This window comes from Bufo gargarizans, chromosome 4 (assembly GCF_014858855.1).
Source record: "Bufo gargarizans isolate SCDJY-AF-19 chromosome 4, ASM1485885v1, whole genome shotgun sequence".
In the NCBI taxonomy this organism is placed as follows: Eukaryota; Metazoa; Chordata; class Amphibia; order Anura; family Bufonidae; genus Bufo; species Bufo gargarizans.
Genome location: NC_058083.1, coordinates 108,997,918 through 109,018,566, shown reverse-complemented (window position 1 = coordinate 109,018,566; position 20,649 = coordinate 108,997,918). Strand labels below are relative to the sequence as shown.

At 44.3% G+C, this 20,649-nt stretch overlaps 1 protein-coding gene across 1 annotated transcript in view; it reads right to left on the bottom strand.

Annotated features, from left to right (window-relative positions):
- LOC122935258 (cadherin-9-like) overlaps positions 1-20,649 on the bottom strand; it is a 115,179-nt gene that overhangs the window by 82,534 nt on the left and 11,996 nt on the right. The gene's annotated exons all lie outside the window — the stretch shown is intronic.

Below are 20,649 nucleotides of genomic sequence, written 5' to 3'. Positions count from 1 at the left end.
GCAATTCTTAAAATTTTTAAGAACATTTTCAAAACCCACTTTTTAAGGACCAGTTCAGTTCTGAACTCACTTTGTGGGGCTTACATAAAAGAACCAACCCATAAATGACCCCATTTTAGAAATGACACCCCTCAAACTATTCAAAACTGGTTTTAGAAATGTTTAGGTATTTCATAGGAATTAAAGCAAAATAGAGGTGAAATTTCTAAATGTCACTTTTTGGGTAGATTTTCCGTTTTAATATTTTTTTTTCCTGGAACACATCATGGGTTAACAAAAAAACAAACCTCAATATGTATTGCCTTGATTCTGCAGTTTGCAGAAACACCCCATATGTGGTTGTATACTGCTGTTTGGGCACACAACAGGGCACAGAAGGCAAGGCTTGCCATATAGTTTTTGAAGGGCAGATTTTGCTGGAATGGTCTTTGGGCATCATGTTGCATTTCAAGAGGCCCTGAGGTAACCAAACAAAAAGTGACCATATTTTGTAAACTACACAACTCAAGGAATTTTTAAGGGGTGTAGCGAGCACTTCACTCAACATGTGTTTTATAGAATTTTTAATACTTGGGTGTGAAAATAAAAAATAAATGTATTTATTCTTTTACAAAATTGTGCTTTAGACCCGAACTTTCTTTTTCACAAAAGATAACAATAGAATACCCCCCGCCAATTTGATACCCACTTTCTCCTGAATACAGTAACACCGGAATTGTGGTAGTAAACTGTTATTTGGGGATACGCCAGGGCTCAGAAGGGAAGGATCGGCATATGGATTTTCTTACATGGAATTTTCTGTCATGGTTTTTAAGAGCAATAACTCTTTAATTTTTTGTTGAATGAGCTGCGGGAGGACTTATTTTGTGTCAAACAAGTTAAAGTTTTTATTGGCACCATTTTGGGGTACATTTGGCTTTCTGGTTGCTTTTTATCTCATTTTTGGGAGGTGAAGTCACAAAAAAGCTGTTAGGTGTCATTTTTCCAGAACGTCCATTCAGAGATAAAACGACTGCCCAAGGACATTTATAGTAAATGGCCGGTCGGGAAGTGGTTAAAGGGGTAAACCTTTTTTCAAATATATATATATATATATATATATATATATATATATATACAGTACAGACCAAAAGTTTGGACACACCTTCTCATTCAATGAGTTTTCTTTATTTTCATGACTATGAAAATTGTAGATTAACACAGAAGACATCAAAACTATGAATTAACACATGTGGAATTATATACATAACAAAAAAGTGTGAAACAACTGAAAATATGTCATATTCTAGGTTCTTCAAAGTAGCCACTTTTTGCTTTGATTACTGCTTTGCACACTCTTGGCATTCTCTTGATGAACTTCAAGAGGTAGTCACCTGAAATGGTTTTCACTTCACAGGTGTGCCCTGTCAGGTTTAATAAGTGGGATTTCTTGCCTTATAAATGGGGTTGAGATCATCAGTTGCGTTGTGGAGAAGTCAGGTGGATACACAGCTGATAGTCCTACTGAATAGACTGTTAGAATTTGTATTATGGCAAGAAAAAAGCAGCTAAGTAAGGAAAAACGAGTGGCCATCATTACTTTAAGAAATGAAGGTCAGTCAGACCGAAAAATTGGGAAAACTTTGAAAGTGTCCCCAAGTGCAGTCACAAAAACCAACCACCGCGTCTTTGTGCGACGCAGAAAAGGTGAACGGATGGATTCTACATGCCTGGTTCCCACCCTGAAGCACGGAAGAGGAGGTGTGATGGTGTGGGGGTACTTTGCTGGTGACACTGTTGGGGATTTATTCAAAAGTGAAGGCATACTGAACCAGCATGGCTACCACAGCATCTTGCAGCGGCATGCTATTTTATCCGGTTTGCGTTTAGTTGGACCATCATTTATTTTTCAACAGGACAATGACCCTAAACACACCTCCAGGCTGTGTAAGGGCTATTTGACCATGAAGGAGAGTGATGGGGTGCTTCGCCAGATGACCCAGCCTCCACAGTCACCAGACCTGAACCCAATCGAGATGGTTTGGGGTGAGCTGGACCGCAGAGTGAAGGCAAAAGGGCCAACAAGTGCTAAGCAACTCTCGGAACTCCTTCAAGACTGTTGGAAGACCATTTTAGGTGACTACCTCTTGAAGCTCATCAAGAGAATGCCAAGAGTGCTGCAAAGCAGTAATCAAAGCAAAAGGTGGCTACTTTGAAGAACCTAGAATATGACATATTTTCAGTTGTTTTACACTTTTTTTGTTATGTATATAATTCCACATGTGTTAACCGCCTCCGGACCGCCTAACGCAGATGTGCGGTCCGGAGGCGGCGGCCCTGCGCAGAGTCACGCATATATGCGTCATCTCGCGAGGGGGGGGATTTCCTGTGAACGCGCGCACACAGGCGCGCGCGCTCACAGGAACGGAAGGTAAGCGAGTGGATCTCCAGCCTGCCAGCGGCGATCGCTCGCTGGCAGGCTGGAGATCTGATTTTTTTAACCCCTAACAGGTATATTAGACGCTGTTTTGATAACAGCGTCTAATATACCTGCTACCTGGTCCTCTGGTGGTCCCTTTTGTTAGGATCGACCACCAGAGGACACAGGTAGGTCAGTAAAGTCACACCAAACACCACACTACACTACACCCCCCCGTCACTTATTAACCCCTTATTAACTCCTGATCATCCATGATCACCCCATATAAACTCCCTGATCACCCCCCTGTCATTGATCACCCCCCTGTCATTGATCACCCCCCTGTCAGGCTCCGTTCAGACGTCCGTATGATTTTTACGGATCCATGGATACATGGATCAGATCCGCAAAACACATGCGGACGTCTGAATGGAGCCTTACAGGGGGGTGATCAATGACAGGCGGGTGATCACCCATATACACTCCCTGATCACCCCCCTGTAAGGCTCCATTCAGACGTCCGCATGTGTTTTGCAGGTCTGATCCATGTATCCATGTATCGGTAAAAATCATACGGACGTCTGAATGGAGCCTTACAGGGGGGTGATCAATGACAGGGGGGTGATCACCCATATACACTCCCTGATCACCCCCTGTCATTGATCACCCCCCTGTAAGGCTCCATTCAGACGTCCGTATGATTTTTACGGATCCATGGACACATGGATCGGATCCGCAAAACACATGCGGACGTCTGAATGGAGCCTTACAAGGGGGTGATCAATGACAGGCGGGTGATCACCCATATACACTCCCTGATCACCCCCTGTCATTGATCACCCCCTGTCATTGATCACCCCCCTGTAATGCTCCATTCAGACGTCCGCATGTGTTTTGCGGATCCGATCCATGTATCCATGGATCCGTAAAAATCATACGGACGTCTGAATGGAGCCTTACAGGGGGGTGATCAATGACAGGGGGGTGATCACCCATATACACTCCCTGATCACCCCCTGTCATTGATCACCCCCCTGTAAGGCTCCATTCAGACGTCCGCATGTGTTTTGCGGATCCGATCCATGTATCCATGGATCCGTAAAAATCATACGGACGTCTGAATGGAGCCTTACAGGGGGGGTGATCAATGACAGGGGGGTGATCACCCTGATCACCCCCCTGTAAGGCTACATTCAGATGTCCGCATGTGTTTCGCGGATCCGATCCATGTATTCATGGATCCGTAAAAATCATACGGACGTCTGAATGGAGCCTTACAGGGGGGGTGATCAATGACAGGGGGGTGATCACCCTGATAACCCCCTGTCATTGATCACCCCCCTGTAAGGATCCATTCAGACGTCCGCATGTGTTTTGCGGATCCGATCCATGTATCCATGGATCCGTAAAAATCATACGGACGTCTGAATGGAGCCTTACAGGGGGGGTGATCATTGACAGGGGGGTGATCACCCTGATCACCCCCTGTCATTGATCACCCCCCTGTAAGGCTCCATTCAGACGTCCGCATGTGTTTTGCGGATCCAATCCATGTATCCATGGATCCGTAAGAATCATACGGACGTCTGAATGGAGCCTTACAGGGGGGTGATCAATGACAGGGGGGTTATCACCCATATACACTCCCTGATCACCCCCTGTCATTGATCACACCCCTGTAAGGCTCCATTCAGACGTCCGCATGTGTTTTGCGGATCCGATCCATGGATCCGTAAAAATCATACGGACGTCTGAATGGAGCCTTACCAGGGGGGTGATCAATGACAGGGGGGGTGATCAGGGAGTCTATATGGGTGATCACCTTCCTGTCATTGATCACCCCCCTGTCATTGATCACCCCCTGTAAGGCTCCATTCAGACATTTTTTTGGCCCAAGTTAGCGGAAATATATATATTTTTTTGTTTGTTTTTTCTTACAAAGTCTCATATTTCACTAACTTGTGTCCAAAAATACAATCTCACATGAACTCACCATACCCCTCACGGAATCCAAATGCGTAAACATTTTTAGACATTTATATTCCAGACTTCTTCTCACGCTTTAGGGCCCCTAAAAAGCCAGGGCAGTATAAATACCCCACATGTGACCCCATTTCGGAAAGCAGACACCCCAAGGTATTCCGTGAGTGGCATATTGAGTCCATGAAAGATTGAAATTTTTGTCCTAAGTTAGTGGAAAGTGAGACTTTGTGAGAAAAAAAACTAAAAAAATCAATTTCCGCTAACTTATGCAAAAAAAATAAAAAAATTCTATGAACTCGCCATGCCCCTCATTGAATACCTTGGGGTGTCTTCTTTCCAAAGTGGGGTCACATGTGGGGTATTTATACTGCCCTGGCTTTTTAGGGGCCCGAAAGTGTGAGAAGAAGTCTGGGATCCAAATGTCTAAAAATGCCCTCCTAAAAGGAATTTGGGCACCTTTGCGCATCTAGGCTGCAAAAAAGTGTCACACATCTGGTATCGCCGTACTCAGGAGAAGTTGGGGAATGTGTTTTGGGGTGTCATTTTACATATACCCATGCTGGGTGAGATAAATATCTTGGTCAAATGCCAACTTTGTATAAAAAAATGGGAAAAGTTATCTTTTGCCAAGATATTTCTCTCACCCAGCATGGTTATATGTAAAATGACACCCCAAAACACATTCCCCAACTTCTCCTGAGTACGGCGATACCAGATGTGTGACACTTTTTTGCAGCCAAGGTGGGCAAAGGGGCACATATTCCAAAGTGCACGTTTCGGATTTCACAGGCCATTTTTTACAGATTTTGATTGCAAGGTACTTCTCACACATTTGGGCCCCTAAATTGCCAGGGCAGTATAACTACGCCACAAGTGACCCCATTTTGGAAAGAAGACACCCCAAGGTATTCCGTGAGGGGCACGGCGAGTTCCTAGAATTTTTTCTTTTTTGTCACGAGTTAGCGGAAAATGATGATTTTTCTTTTTTTTTTCTTTTACCTTACAAAGTCTCATATTCCACTAACTTGCGACAAAAAATAAAAAATTCTAGGAACTCGCCATGCCTCTCACGGAATACCTTGGGGTGTCTCCTTTCCAAAATGGGGTCACTTGTGGCGTAGTTATACTGCCCTGGCAATTTAGGGGCCCAAATGTGTGAGAAGTACTTTGCAATCAAAATGTGTAAAAAATGGCCTGCGAAATCCGAAAGGTGCACTTTGGAATATGTGCCCCTTTGCCCACCTTGGCTGCAAAAAAGTGTCACACATCTGGTATCGCCGTACTCAGGAGAAGTTGGGGAATGTGTTTTGGGGTGTCATTTTACATATAACCATGCTGGGTGAGAGAAATATCTTGGCAAAAGATAACTTTTCCCATTTTTTTATACAAAGTTGGCATTTGACCAAGATATTTATCTCACCCAGCATGGGTATATGTAAAATGACACCCCAAAACACATTCCCCAACTTCTCCTGAGTACGGCGATACCAGATGTGTGACACTTTTTTGCAGCCAAGGTGGGCAAAGGGGCACATATTCCAAAGTGCACCTTTCGGATTTCGCAGGCCATTTTTTACACATTTTGATTGCAAAGTACTTCTCACACATTTGGGCCCCTAAATTGCCAGGGCAGTATAACTACCCCACAAGTGACCCCATTTTGGAAAGAAGACACCCCAAGGTATTCCGTGAGGGGCATGGCGAGTTCCTAGAATTTTTTATTTTTTGTCGCAAGTTAGTGGAATATGAGACTTTGTAAGAAAAAAATAAATTAAAATAAAATCATCATTTTCCGCTAACTTGTGACAAAAAATAAAAAGTTCTATGAACTCACTATGCCCATCAGCGAATACCTTAGGGTGTCTACTTTCCGAAATGGGGTCATTTGTGGGGTTTTTCTACTGTCTGGGCACTGTAGAACCTCAGGAAACATGACAGGTGCTCAGAAAGTCAGAGATGCTTCAAAAAGCGGAAATTCACATTTTTGTACCATAGTTTGTAAACGCTATAACTTTTACCCAAACCATTTTTTTTTTGCCCAAACATATTTCTTTTATCAAAGACATGTAGAACAATAAATTTTGTGAAAAATTTATATATGGATGTCGTTTTTTTTGCTAAATTTTACAGCTGAAAGTGAAAAATGTCATTTTTTTCCAAAAAAATCGTTAAATTTTGATTAATAACAAAAAAAGTAAAAATGTCAGCAGCAATAAAGGTACCACCAAATGAAAGCTCTATTAGTGAGAAGAAAAGGAGGTAAAATTCATTTGGGTGGTAAGTTGCATGACCGAGCGATAAACGGTGAAAGTAGTGTAGTGCAGAAGTGTAAAAAGTGGCCTGGTCATTAAAGGGGTTGTCCCACTTTGCTTTTTTAATCTTATCAGCAGTAGATGTCCTGATAACTTCCTGGTTCTCAGGCAGTTGAGTGAAGGCCACGCCTCCTCATGACTCACCCTGCGTGCTCGTTCATGTGTATGAGTCATCCACATGGAGCCGTATGTGAGGTCCCGCCCCCCCCCAGTATAATAAACATTGAGTGCGGCCCCCCCCAGTATAATATACATTTAGTGCGCCCCCCCAGTATAATATACATTCAGTGCGGCCACCCCCCCCCAGTATAATATACATTCAGTGCGGCCACCCCCCCCCCAGTATAATATACATTCAGTGCGGCCACCCCCCCCCAGTATAATATACATTCAGTGCGGCCACCCCCCCCCCCAGTATAATATACATTCAGTGCGGCCACCCCCCCCCCAGTATAATATACATTCAGTGCGGCCACCCCCCCCCCAGTATAATATACATTCAGTGCGGACCCCCCCAGTATAATAAACATTGGTGGCGCAGTGGGAAGTGCCAATGAGGGTTAAAAAAATAAATAAAAAATTAACTCACCTCCTCCAATTGATTGCGCAGCTGCCGGTCTCCTGTTCTATCTTTAGGACCTGTGAAAGGACCTTTGGTGACATCACTGTGGTCATCACATGGTACATCATATGATCCATCACCATGGTAATGGACCATGTGATTAGCTCAGTGACGTCACCACAGGTACTGAAGATAGAACAGGAGACCGGCAGCTGTGCGATCAATTGGTGGAGGTGAGTTAATTTTTTATTTATTTTTTTAACCCTCATTGGCACTTCCCACTGCGCCACCAATGTATATTATACTGGGGGGGGGCGCACTGAATGTATATTATACTGGGGGGGGGGTGGCCGCACTGAATGTATATTATACTGGGGGGGGGGGTGGCCGCACTGAATGTATATTATACTGGGGGGGGGGGGTGGCCGCACTGAATGTATATTATACTGGGGGGGGGTGGCCGCACTGAATGTATATTATACTGGGGGGGGGCGCACTGCGCCACCAATGTTAATACAAATGCAGGAGGTGGGTGCCGGAGTGAAATAGCCGGCACCCGACCTCTATGATAGGGGGCTGCGATCAGCGGCAGTTAACCCCTAAGGTCCCGCTCCCTGTCATAGAGGTCGGGTGCCGGCTATTTGATTCCGGCACCCGCCTGCTGTATTTGCGCATGCGCGGGCGTGCGCGTACTTGTAAGAATGGAGAGGCGGCCCGAGTACTGGTTCAGCTGTTGTGCGCAGGCGCGGCACAGCGATGCGGCCGGACGAAAGAGGCCGTATCCATGGGATACAGAAAACAACAAAGGAATCGCTTTACATGATTTTTTGAATGAAAGGTAGCTTTTGGATAATAACATGGATAGGAAGATATGTTGTGTGGGGGTAAATAGATTAGATAAAACCTATTTTATGAAGTGGGACAACCCCTTTAAGGGGGTTTTAGCTAGCGGGGCTGAAGTGGTTAATTCATAGTTTTGATGCCTTCAGTGTGAATCTACAATTTTCAGAGTCATGAAAATAAAGAAAACTCTTTGAATGAGAAGGTGTGTCCAAACTATGGGGCTGTGCACATGAGCGGTGATTTTCACGCATCACATGTGCGTTGAGTGAAAATCGCAGCATGCTCTATATTGTGCGATTTTCACGCGACGCAGGCTTCATAGAAGTGAATGGGGTGCGTGAAAATTGCATAGCATCCGCAAGCAAGTGCAGATGCGGTGAGATTTTCACGCACGGTTTCTAGGTGACAGTCTATTCACTGTATTATTTTCCCTTATAACATGGTCATAAGGGAAAATAATAGCATTCAGAATACAGAATGCTTAGTCTAATAGTGCTGGAGGGGTTAAAAAAATTGTAAAAAGTTAACTCACCTTCTCCTCTTGATCGCGTAGTTCCCGGTCTCTTTACTTCTTTAATGATGAGCTGTGGGCTAAAGGACCTGTGGTGACGTCAGATCACATGCTCCATCACCACGGTGATGGACCATGTGATTGGAGCATGTGATCTGACGTCACCACAGATCATTTAGCCCACAGCTCATCATTCAAGAAGTAAAGAGACCGGGAACTACGCGATCAAGAGGAGAAGGTGAGTTAATTTTTTTTATTTTTTTTTAACCCCTCCAGCACTATTATACTATGCATTCTGTATTCAGAATGCTATTATTTTCCCTTATAACCATGTTATAAGGGAAAATAATACAATCTTCAGAACATCAATCCCAAGCCCGAACTTCTGTGAAGAAGTTTGGGTTTGGGTACCAAACATGTGCGATTTTTCTCACGCGAGTGCAAAACGCATTACAATGTTTTGCACTCGCGTGGAAAATTCGCGCATTTTCCCGCAACGCACCCGCCTTTTATCCGGGCCAAAAATAAGACGCCCGTGTGAAAGGGGCCTAAGTGTCACATGATCTGTCATTACATATACACACCTTTTTTGAAAGGCCCCAGAGGTTGCAACACCTAAGCAAGAGGCATCACTAACCAAACACTGCCATGAAGACCAAGGAACTCTCCAAACAAGTAAGGGACAATGTTGTTGAGACGTATAAGTCAGGGTTAGGTTATAAAAAAATATCTAAATCTTTTATGATCCCCAGGAGCACCATCAAATCTATCAAAACCAAGGGAAGAACATGGCACAACAGCAAACCTGCCAAGAGACGGCCGCCCACCAAAACTCACTGACCGGGCAAGGAGGGCATTAATCAGAGAGGCAGCACAGAGACCTAAGGTAACCCTGGAGGAGCTGCAGAGTTCCACAGAAGGGACTAGAGTATCTTTACATAGGACGACAATAAGCCGTACGCTCCATAGAGTTGGGCTTTATAGCAGAGTATCCAGAAGAAAGCCATTACTTTCAGCTAAAAACAATAAGGCACGTTGTGAGTTTGCAAAAATTCATGTGGGAGACTCCCAAAATGTATGGAGAAAGATAATCTGGTCTGATGAGACTAAAATTGAACTTTTCGGCCATCAAAGAAAACGCTAGGTGTGGCGCAAACCCAACACATCACATCACCCAAAGAACACCATCCCCACAGTGAAACATAGTGGTGGCAGCACTATGGGGATCTTTTTCAGCAGCCAGGACTGGGAAACTGGACAGAGTTGAGTTAAAGATGGATGGTGCTAAATACAGGGATATTCTTGGGTAAAACCTGTAACACTCTGTGTGTGATTTGAGGCTAGGACGGAGGTTCACCTTTCAGCAGGACAATGACCCCAAACACACTGCTAAAACAACTCTTGAGTGGTTTAAGGGGAAACATATAAATGTTTTGAAATGGCCAAGTCAAAGCCCAGATCTCAAACCAATAGAAAATCTGTGGTCAGACTTAAAGATTGATGTTCACAAGCGCAAACCATCCACCTTAAAGGAACTGGAGCAATTTTGCAAGGAGGAATGGGCAAAAATCCCAGTGGTAAAATGTGGCAAGCTCATAGAGACTTATCCAAAGCGACTTGGAGCTGTGATTGCCGCAAAAGGTGGCTCTACAAAGTATTGACTTTAGGGGGAGAATAGTTATACACATTGACTTTTTCTGTTATTTTGTCCTATTTGTTTTTTGCTTCACAATAAAATAACTAACTAGACAGTAAAGTACCTGACTGTCCCAAATAACACAAAGTAACAGCCACCTGTACCCTCTGCTCACACAGAGCAACCACCCTGTTTGTCTCTCTCCCACATAATGCAGCCTGGCTCTTTTTAAGTATGCCTCATCCCAGCTGCATTTTCAAGTGGCTGCAGAGTAAGTTGTTCCAGAGCTAGGAACAGAGCCCCTCACCATGTATAGGTGAGAAACCTAGGTGGAATATATACGCCATTTAACACTTTACCTGCTGCCCCGTTACAATATATATATACTGTATATATATATATATCTGTCTCACAGTAACATCATTGCATTTAATAAAGTTTTAAAATACATATATAATAAAATCAAAAAAATAATAATACTCACAGTCTTGGTCCCTTTTTTTGGTGTATTCACATGTGCTCACATGAGCTCACACATGTATTGACACAAAATGGCGGCTCTTATGACCTTTATCCCACACTCTTACCCTAAATCGTCTTCTATATATTGAATTAGGGTTGAGCGAACACCTGTATGTTCGGGTTTGCAGGGTTCGGCCGAACTTCGCCACAACGTTCGGGTTCGGGGGCCGAACTTGACCCTGAACCCTATTGAAGTCAATGGGGACCCAAACTTTGGGGTACTAAAATGGCTCTAAAAAAGTCATAGAAAGGGCTAGAGGGCTGCAAAAGGAAGCAAAACAGGGTTATTAGCCTGACAATTGCCCTGCAAACAAATGTGGATAGGGAAATGAATTTAAATAACATAGAATAAAAAAAAAGTTAAAAATAATGATCTTGAACTAGGAGGTGGAGGTCAAAGTGGAATAGGAGGTTGAGGAGGCAGTGGATGTGGTGGCGTAGGTGGAAGCAGTGGTGGAGGAGGAGGAGGTAGCCAACATTACATTTGTATTTTTTTTAATTTATTTTTTTATTTGGGAAGACCACAAAACATTGGGAAATATAAAAAAAAAACAAAAGCAAAGATAAAGTGAGCTGGAGTATAACAATGGCTGGGTGCGGCGGTATACTTGTCTATTTTGCACAAGGTACGGACATGTCCTGTGCGATCCATGCCTGGTTCATTTTAATGAACGTGAGATTGTTCACATTTCTGTGGACTGGCGGCTGTGCTTCTCTGTGATCACTCCCCCTGCCATGCTGAAAACACGATCAGACAATAAACTGGACACAGGGTAGGCCAGCACCTCCAAGGCGTAAAGGGCAAGCTCAGGCAATATGCCCAATATGGAGACCCAGAAGTTGAATGGGACAGACCCATCAGTCAGTACGTGTAGGTGTGTGCACATGTACTGTTCCACCATGTTGCTGAAATGCTGCCTCCTGCTAAGATGTTCCATATCACCTGGTGGTGCTGGTTGTTGTGGCGTGCTGACAAAGCTTTTCCACATTTCGACCATGCTAACCCTCCCTTCTGAGGTGCTGGCAGTGCCCCAGCTGCTTCCTCCTCTGTCTTCGCCTTGTGCTTCCACTGAACCCCCGGTGTCAGGTGGGATTGCCATCAGCAGCGTGTCTACCAGCATGCGCTTGTACTCGCACATTTTCCGATCATGCTCCAGTGATGGAATTAAGGACAGCACGTTGTCCTTGTAGCGGGGATCCAGCAGGGTGGTCACCCAGTAATCAGCACTGGTTAGAATGTGGGCAACTCGGCAGTTGTTGCGGAGGCACTGCAGCATGTAGTCGCTCATGTGTGCCAGGCTGCCCAGAGGCAATGACATGCTGTCCTCTGCGGGAGGTGTATCGTCTGTTTCCTCTGTATCCCCCCAGCCATGCTCCAGTGATGCACATGAGCTGCTTTGTGTGCCACCCTGCTGTGATCACGGTTTCTCCTTCTCATCATCCTCCTCCTCCTCATCGTCCAGGACTGTGCTACAATGGTGTACCTGGCCTCCCCTGTTGCAGGAACCCACCATCCGAGCCACTTATGAATGACTGACCTGATAACCGTGTAAATGATCCCTATTCCTCCTCTGGCACATTGTATTCTATAATCGCCCGAAGCGTTTATTTTCAAATAGACATACAAGTGGGATCGTAACACTGAGGACAGCGTCACCGGCACTGGCCATGTTGGTGGAGTACTCGAAACAGCGCAACACGGCGCACACGTCCCGCATGGAGGCACACTCTTTGGTGGTGAAGTGGTGCTGTTCCGCTGAGCAACTCACCTGTGTGTTCTGCAGCTGAAACTCCACTATTGTCTGCTGCTGCTCGCATGGTCTCTCTAGCATGTGCAAGGTGGAGTTCCAACTTGTGGGCATGTCCCATATGAGGCGGTAAGCGGGAAGGCCAAAGTTATACTGCAGTGCAGATAGGCGATCAGCGGCAGTGTGAGAACGCAAAAAGTGCGCACATATGGACCGCACTTTCTGCAGCAGATCTGACATATCGTGGTAATTTTTCAGGAACACCTGCACCACCAAAGTCAGCACATGCGCCAGGCAAGGCATGTGCATAAAACCGGCTAGGCCCAAAGTGCTATGAGATTTCGCCCATTATCGCACACCACCGGGCTGGGCTTGAGGCTAAGTGGCACCAACCAGACCCCCCTCCCTCCCCAGTTTGAATATCATTGGCCACCGCCCCCCCCTCCCTCTATTGTATTATCATTGGTGGCCAGTGTGCGGCCCCCCTCCCTCTATTGTATTATCATTGGTGGCCAGTGTGCGGCCTCTCCCGCCCACCCTCCCTCCCTCTATTGTATTATCATAGGTGGCCAGGGTGCGGCCCCCCATGGCCCCCCTCCCTCCCTCTACTGTATTATCATTGGTGGCCAGTGTGCGGCCCCCCTGGCCCCCCCTCCCTCCCTCTATTGTATTATCATTGGTGGCCAGTGTGCGCCTCCCCCAGCCCCCATACCTCTATTGTATTATCATTGGTGGCCAGTGTGTGCCCCCCCCGGCCCCCCCTCTATTGTATTAATATCATTGGTGGCACAGTGTGCGGCCTCCCCTCTCCCCACCCCCAATCATTGGTGGCAGTGAAGAGTTCTGATCGGAGTCCCAGTTTAATCGCTTGGGATCCGATCGGTAACCATGGCAACCAGGACGCTACTGCAGTCATGGTTGCCATGGTTACTTAGCAATATTAGAATCATCATACTTACCTGCTGCACTGTCTGTGACCGGCCGGGCGCTCCTCCTACTGGTAAGTGACAGGTCTGTGCGGCTCATTGCTTAATGATCTGTCACTTACCAGTAGGAGGAGCTCCCAGCCGGTTACAGACAGTGCAGCAGGTAAGTATGATGCTTCTAATATTGCTAAGTAACCATGGCAACCAGGACTGCAGTAGCGTCCTGGTTGCCATGGTTACCGATCGGAGCCCCAGCGATTAAACTGGGACTCCGAACGGAACTCTTCACTGCCACCAATGATCGGGGGGGGGGGGAGAGGGGAGGCCGCACACTGTGCCACCAATGATATTAATACAATAGAGGGAGGGAGGGGGCCGCACACTGGCCACCAATTATATTAATACAATAGAGGGAGTGAGGGGGGGCCGGGGGGGCCGCACACTTGCCACCAATGATATTAATACAATAGAGGGAGGAAGGGGGGGGCCACACACTCGCCACCAATGATAATACAATAGAGGGAGGGAGGGGGCCGGGGGGGCGCACTGGCCACCAATGATAATATAATAGAGGCAGGGAGGGGGGGCCGGGGGGGCACACACTCGCCACCAATGATAATACAATAGAGGGAGGGGGGGCTGGGGGGGCCGCACTGGCCACTAATGATAATACAATAAAGGGAGGGAGGGCGGGCCGGGGGGGCCGCACTGGCCACCAATGAAATTAAAACTGGGGAGGGAGGGGGGTTTGCCCCCTGCTGCCTGGCAGCCCCGGATCTATTACAGGGGGCTATGATACGCACAATTAACCCCTTCAGGTGCGGCACCTGGGAGGTTAATTGTGTGGATCACAGCCCCCTGTAAGAGATCAGGTGCAGTTCGCAGTATATTCTAACTTGAAGCATCCCCATCATTATGGGAACGCCTCTGTGTTAGAATATACTGTCGGATCTGAGTTTTCACGAAGTGAAAACAGCTCTGAAAAAGCTTTTATGCAGACGGATCTTCGGATCCGTCTGTATGAAAGTAACCTACGGCCACGGATCACGGACATGGATGCCAATCTTGTGTGCATCCGTGTTTTTTCACGGACCCATTGACTTGAATGGGTCCGTGAACCGTTGTCCGTCCCAAAAATAGGACTGGTCATATTTTTTTGACAGACAGGATACACGGATCACGGAGGCGGATGACAAACGGTGCATTTTCCGAGTTTTCAACGGACCCATTGAAAGTCAATGGGTCTGCAGAAAATCATGGAAAACTGAACAACGGCCACGGGTGCACACAACGGTCGTGTGCATGAGGCCTAATGCTGTATGGAGATCCGCCACCTTCCCTCACAAAAAGTGAAATACCAACTGATCAAAAAGTCATATTTACCCAAAAATTGCACTAATCAAACTGTCCACTCATCCCACAAAAAAAGAGTCCCTACACAAGATGATCGGCAGAAAAATTTAAAAAGATTATCAGCACAAAAACAAAATAAAATAAAAACTGTGCTAAAACAGCAACTTTTTGGGTCACCTTGCCTCAAATAATGTGTAATACAAAGCGACAAAAAAGTCATATGTACCTCAAAATTGTACCAATTAAAAAGCCACCTCATCCCGCAAAAACGACCCCCTACACAAGATGATCGACAGAAAAAATAAAATAAAATTATGGCTTTTCAAAAATGTTTTTACTTTGTAAAACATAATGAAAAAAAAAAACTAAACATTTTAGGTATTACTGCATCTGCAACAACCTGCTCTATGAAAATAATCACATTATCTACCCCTCAGGTGAATTATTTCCGCAAAAAAACAAGCCTCCGTACTGAAGGGGTTAATAGGAACTTTGGATCAACTAAATTAAGGTGATTAAAATTTTTGAACATTCCTAGATTCCTATGAAAGTTTATATGCAACAAGCTGTGCATTTTATAATTAATTAATTAATTAATTATACAATAGCGTATGACATTTAATATTTTTATGTTAAACTTGGAGTTGGAACTGGTAAGTTTCTTTTCAATCTCAAACTCCACCCTGAACTGACTCCATGGGAAAGCAGTCAAAAGATATCAATATAAAATCTGCTTGAAAATTCTATAATTTAAAATGCCAATAAAAATTTTAACTGCCATTAACAACTTTAACCCCTTAAGGACACCGCCTTATTTCACCTTAACCACTTCAGCCCCGCTAGCTGAAACCCCCTTCATGACCAGAGCACTTTTTACACTTCTGCACAACACTACTTTCACCGTTTATCGCTCGGTCATGCAACTTACCACCCAAATGAATTTTACCTCCTTTTCTTCTCACTAATAGAGCTTTCATTGGGTGGTATTTTATTGCTGCTGACATTTTTACTTTTTTTGTTATTAATCGAAATGTAACGATTTTTTTGCAAAAAAATGACATTTTTCACTTTCAGCTGTAAAATTTTACAAAAAAAACGACATCCATATATAAATTTTTCGCTAAATTTATAGTTCTACATGTCTTTGATAAAAAAAAAATGTTTGGGCAAAAAAAAAAAAATGGTTTGGGTAAAAGTTATAGCGTTTACAAACTATGGTACAAAAATGTGAATTTCCGCTTTTTGAAGCAGCTCTGACTTTCTGAGCACCTGTCATGATTCCTGAGGTTCTACAATGCCCAGACAGTAGAAAAACCCCACCCCACAAATGACCCCATTTCGGAAAGTAGACACCCTAAGGTATTCGCTGATGGGCATAGTGAGTTCATAGAACTTTTATTTTTTGTCACAAGTTAGCGGAAGCGAAAATGATGATGATTTTTTATTTTTATTTTTTTCTTACAAAGTCTCATATTCCACTAACTTGCGACAAAAAATTAAAAATTCTAGGAACTCGCCATGCCCCTCACGGTATACCTTGGGGTGTCTTCTTTCCAAAATGGGGTCACTTGTGGGGTAGTTATACTGCCCTGGCAATTTAGGGGCCCAAATGTGTGAGAAGAACTTTGCAATCAAAATGTGTAAAAAATGACCGGTGAAATCCGAAAGGTGCACTTTGGAATATGTGCCCCTTTGCCCACCTAGGCTGCAAAAAAGTGTGACACATCTGGTATCGCCGTACTCAGGAGAAGTTGGGGAATGTGTTTTGGGGTGTCATTTTACATATACCCATGCTGGGTGAGAGAAATATCTTGGCAAAAGACAACTTTTCCAATTTTTTTATATACAAAGTTGGCATTTGACCAAGATATTTTTCTCACCCAGCATGGGTATATGTAAAATGACACCCCAAAACACATTCCCCAACTTCTCCTGAGTACGGCGATACCAGATGTGTCACACTTTTTTGCAGCCAAGGTGGGCAAAGGGGCACATATTCCAAAGTGCACCTTTCGGATTTCGCAGGCCATTTTTTTACACATTTTGATTGCAAAGTACTTCACACACATTTGGGCCCCTAAATTGCCAGGGCAGTATAACTACGCCACAAGTGACCCCATTTTGGAAAGAAGACACCCCAAGGTATTCCGTAAGGGGCATGGCGAGTTCCTAGAATTTTTTATTTTTTGTCACAAGTTAGTGGAATATGAGACTTTGTAAGGAAAAAAGAAAAAAAAAGAAAAATCATCATTTTCCGCTAACTTGTGACAAAAAATAAAAAATTCTAGGAACTCGCCGTGCCCCTCACGGAATACCTTGGGGTGTCTTCTTTCCAAAATGGGGTCACTTGTGGCGTAGTTATACTGCCCTGGCAATTTAGGGGCCCAAATGTGTGAGAAGTACTTTGCAATCAAAATGTGTAAAAAAATGGCCTGCGAAATCCGAAAGGTGCACTTTGGAATATGTGCCCCTTTGCCCACCTTGGCTGCAAAAAAGTGTGACACATCTGGTATCGCCGTACTCAGGAGAAGTTGGGGAATGTGTTTTGGGGTGTCATTTCACATATAACCATGCTGGGTGAGAGAAATATCTTGGCAAAAGATAAATTTTCCCATTTTTTTATACAAAGTTGGCATTTGACCAAGATATTTATCTCACCCAGCATGGGTATATGTAAAATGACACCCCAAAACACATTCTCCAACTTCTCCTGAGTACGGCGATACCAGATGTGTGACACTTTTTTGCAGCCTAGATGCGCAAAGGTGCCCAAATTCCCCAAGGTATTCAATGAGGGGCCTGGCGAGTTCCTAGAATTTTTTTTTTTTTGCATAAGTTAGCGGAAATTGTTTTTTTTCTCACAAAGTCTCCCTTTCCGCTAACTTAGGACAAAAATTTCAATCTTTCATGGACTCAATATGCCCCTCACGGAATACCTTGGGGTGTCTTCTTTCCGAAATGGGGTCACATGTGGGGTATTTATACTGCTCTGGCTTTTTAGGGGCCCTAAAGCGTGAGAAGAAGTCTGGAATATAAATGTCTAAAAATGTTTACGCATTTGGATTCCGTGAGGGGTATGGTGAGTTCATGTGAGATTTTATTTTTTGACACAAGTTAGTGGAATATGAGACTTTGTAAGAAAAAACTAAAACAAAAACAAACAAAAAATTTCCGCTAACTTGGGCCAAAAAAATGTCTGAATGGAGCCTTACAGGGGGGGGGGTGATCAATGACAGGGGGGTGATCAATGACAGGGGGGTGATCACCCATATAGACTCCCTGATCACCCCCCTGTCATTGATCACCCCCCTGGTAAGGCTCCATTCAGACGTCCGTATGATTTTTACGGATCCATGGATCGGATCCTCAAAACACATGCGGACGTCTGAATGGAGCCTTACAGGGGGGTGATCAATGACAGGGGGTGATCAGGGAGTGTATATGGGTGATCACCCCTCTGTCATTGATCACCCCCTGTAAGGCTCCATTCAGACGTCCGCATGATTTTTACGGATCCATGGATACATGGATCGGATCCGCAAAACACATGCGGACGTCTGAATGGAGCCTTACAGGGGGGTGATCAATGACAGGGGGTGATCAGGATGATCACCCCCCTGTCACTGATCACCCCCCCTGTAAGGCTCCATTCAGACGTCCGTATGATTTTTACGGATCCATGGATCGGATCCGCAAAACACATGCGGACTTCTGAATGGATCCTTACAGGGGGGTGATCAATGACAGGGGGTGATCAATGACAGGCGGGTGATCACCCATATAGATTCCCTGATCACCCCCTGTCATTGATCCCCCCCTGTCATTGATCACCCCCCTGTAAGGCTCCATTCAGACGTCCGCATGTGTTTTGCGGATCCGATCCATGTATCCGTGGATCCGCAAAAATCATACGGACGTCTGAACGGAGCCTGACAGGGGGGTGATCAATGACAGGGGGGTGATCAATGACAGGGGGGTGATCAGGGAGTTTATATGGGGTGATCATGGGTTCATAAAGGGTTAATACGTGACGGGGGGGTGTAGTGTAGTGTTTGGTGCGACTTTACTGACCTACCTGTGTCCTTTGGTGGTCGATCCTAACAAAAGGGACCACCAGAGGACCAGGTAGGAGGTATATTAGACGCTGTTATCAAAACAGCGTCTAATATACCTGTTAGGGGTTAAAAAATTCGGATCTCCAGCCTGCCAGCGAGCGATCGCCGCTGGCATGCTGGAGATCCACTCGCTTACCTTCCGTTCCTGTGAGCGCGTGCGCCTGTGTGCGCGCGTTCACAAGAAATCTCGGCTCTCGCGGGAGAACGCGTATATGCGTCCACCCAGAAGAGCAGGGCCGCCGGCAGGACGCAATCCTGCGTACGGCGGTCCTGGAGTGGTTAAGGACCAGGCCATTTTTTGCAAATCTGACCAGTGTTAATTTATGTGGTGATAATTTTAAAACACTTTTACTTGTTTTTTCGTCACATATTGTACTTTATAACACTGGTAAAATGAGTCCAAAAAATAATTTTTATTTATAAAAAAATACCAAATTTACAAAAATTTGGGAAAAATTAGCAAATTTCCAAGTTTCAATTTCTCTACTTGTATAATACATAGTAATACCTCTAAAATAGTTATTAGTTTACATTCCCCATATGTCTTCTTCATGTTTGGATCATATTGGTAATGCCATTTTATTTTTTGGGGACGTTACAAGGCTTAGAAGTTTAGATGCAAAATCTTGAAAATTTTCAGAAATTTTCAAAAACCCACTTTTTAGGTACCAGTTCAGGTCTGAAGTCACTTTGTGAGGCTTACATAATAAAAACCACCCAAAAGTGACCCAATACTAGAAACTACACCCCTCAAGGTATTCAAAACTGATTTTACACACATCATTAACCCTTTAGGTGTTCCACAAGAGTTGATGGCAAATGGAGATAAAATTTCAGAATTTCAATTTTTTGCCAAATTTTCCATTTTAATAAATTTTTTCCCACTAACAAAGCAAGGGTTAACAGCCAAACAAAACTCTATATTTATTGCTCTGACTCTGCGGTTTACACAAACACCCTATATGTGGTCGTACCCCACTGTACGGCCCCACGTCAAAGGGAAAGGAGCGCCGTGTGGTTTTTGGATGGCAGATTTTGCTGGACTGGTTTATTTACACCATGTCCTATTTGAAGCCCCCCTGATGCACCCCTACAGTAAAAACTCCCAAAAAGTGACCCCATGTAAGAAACTCTACACCCCTCAAGTTATAGTTATTCAAAACTGATTTTACAAGCTTTATTAACCCTTTAGGTGTTCCATAAGATTTATTGGAAAATGGAGAAAAAATTTCAGAATTGCACTTTTTTGGAAGATTTTCCATTTAAATATTTTTTTTCCAGTAACAAAGCAAGGGTTAACAGCTAAACAAAACTCAATATTTATTGCCCTGATTCTGTAGTTTGCAGAAACGCCCCATATGTGGTTGCAAACTGCTGTATGGCCACACCTTGTGATGTAAGGTGACAAAAAATTGCTTTTTTGACACCGTTTTTTTTTTTTTTTTTTTTTTTAGGTTTAGGTCATGTGGTATTTTTATAGAGAAGGGTATTCCGGACGCGACAATACCTAATATGTCTACTTCTTTTTTTTTTATGTTTAACATAAAAAAGCATTTTTGAAGAGCCATAGTTTTGTATTTTTTGGGCCAGTTCTCATGTAGGGGCTCATTTACCAAATGTGGGATGAGGCGACGGTTTGAATGGTACTATTTTGGCGTAGATACAACTTTTTTGATCACCTTTATCACCTTTTTTAGGAAGGTGGGAAAAATTTCAATTTCATCATTTTTTATTTTTTTA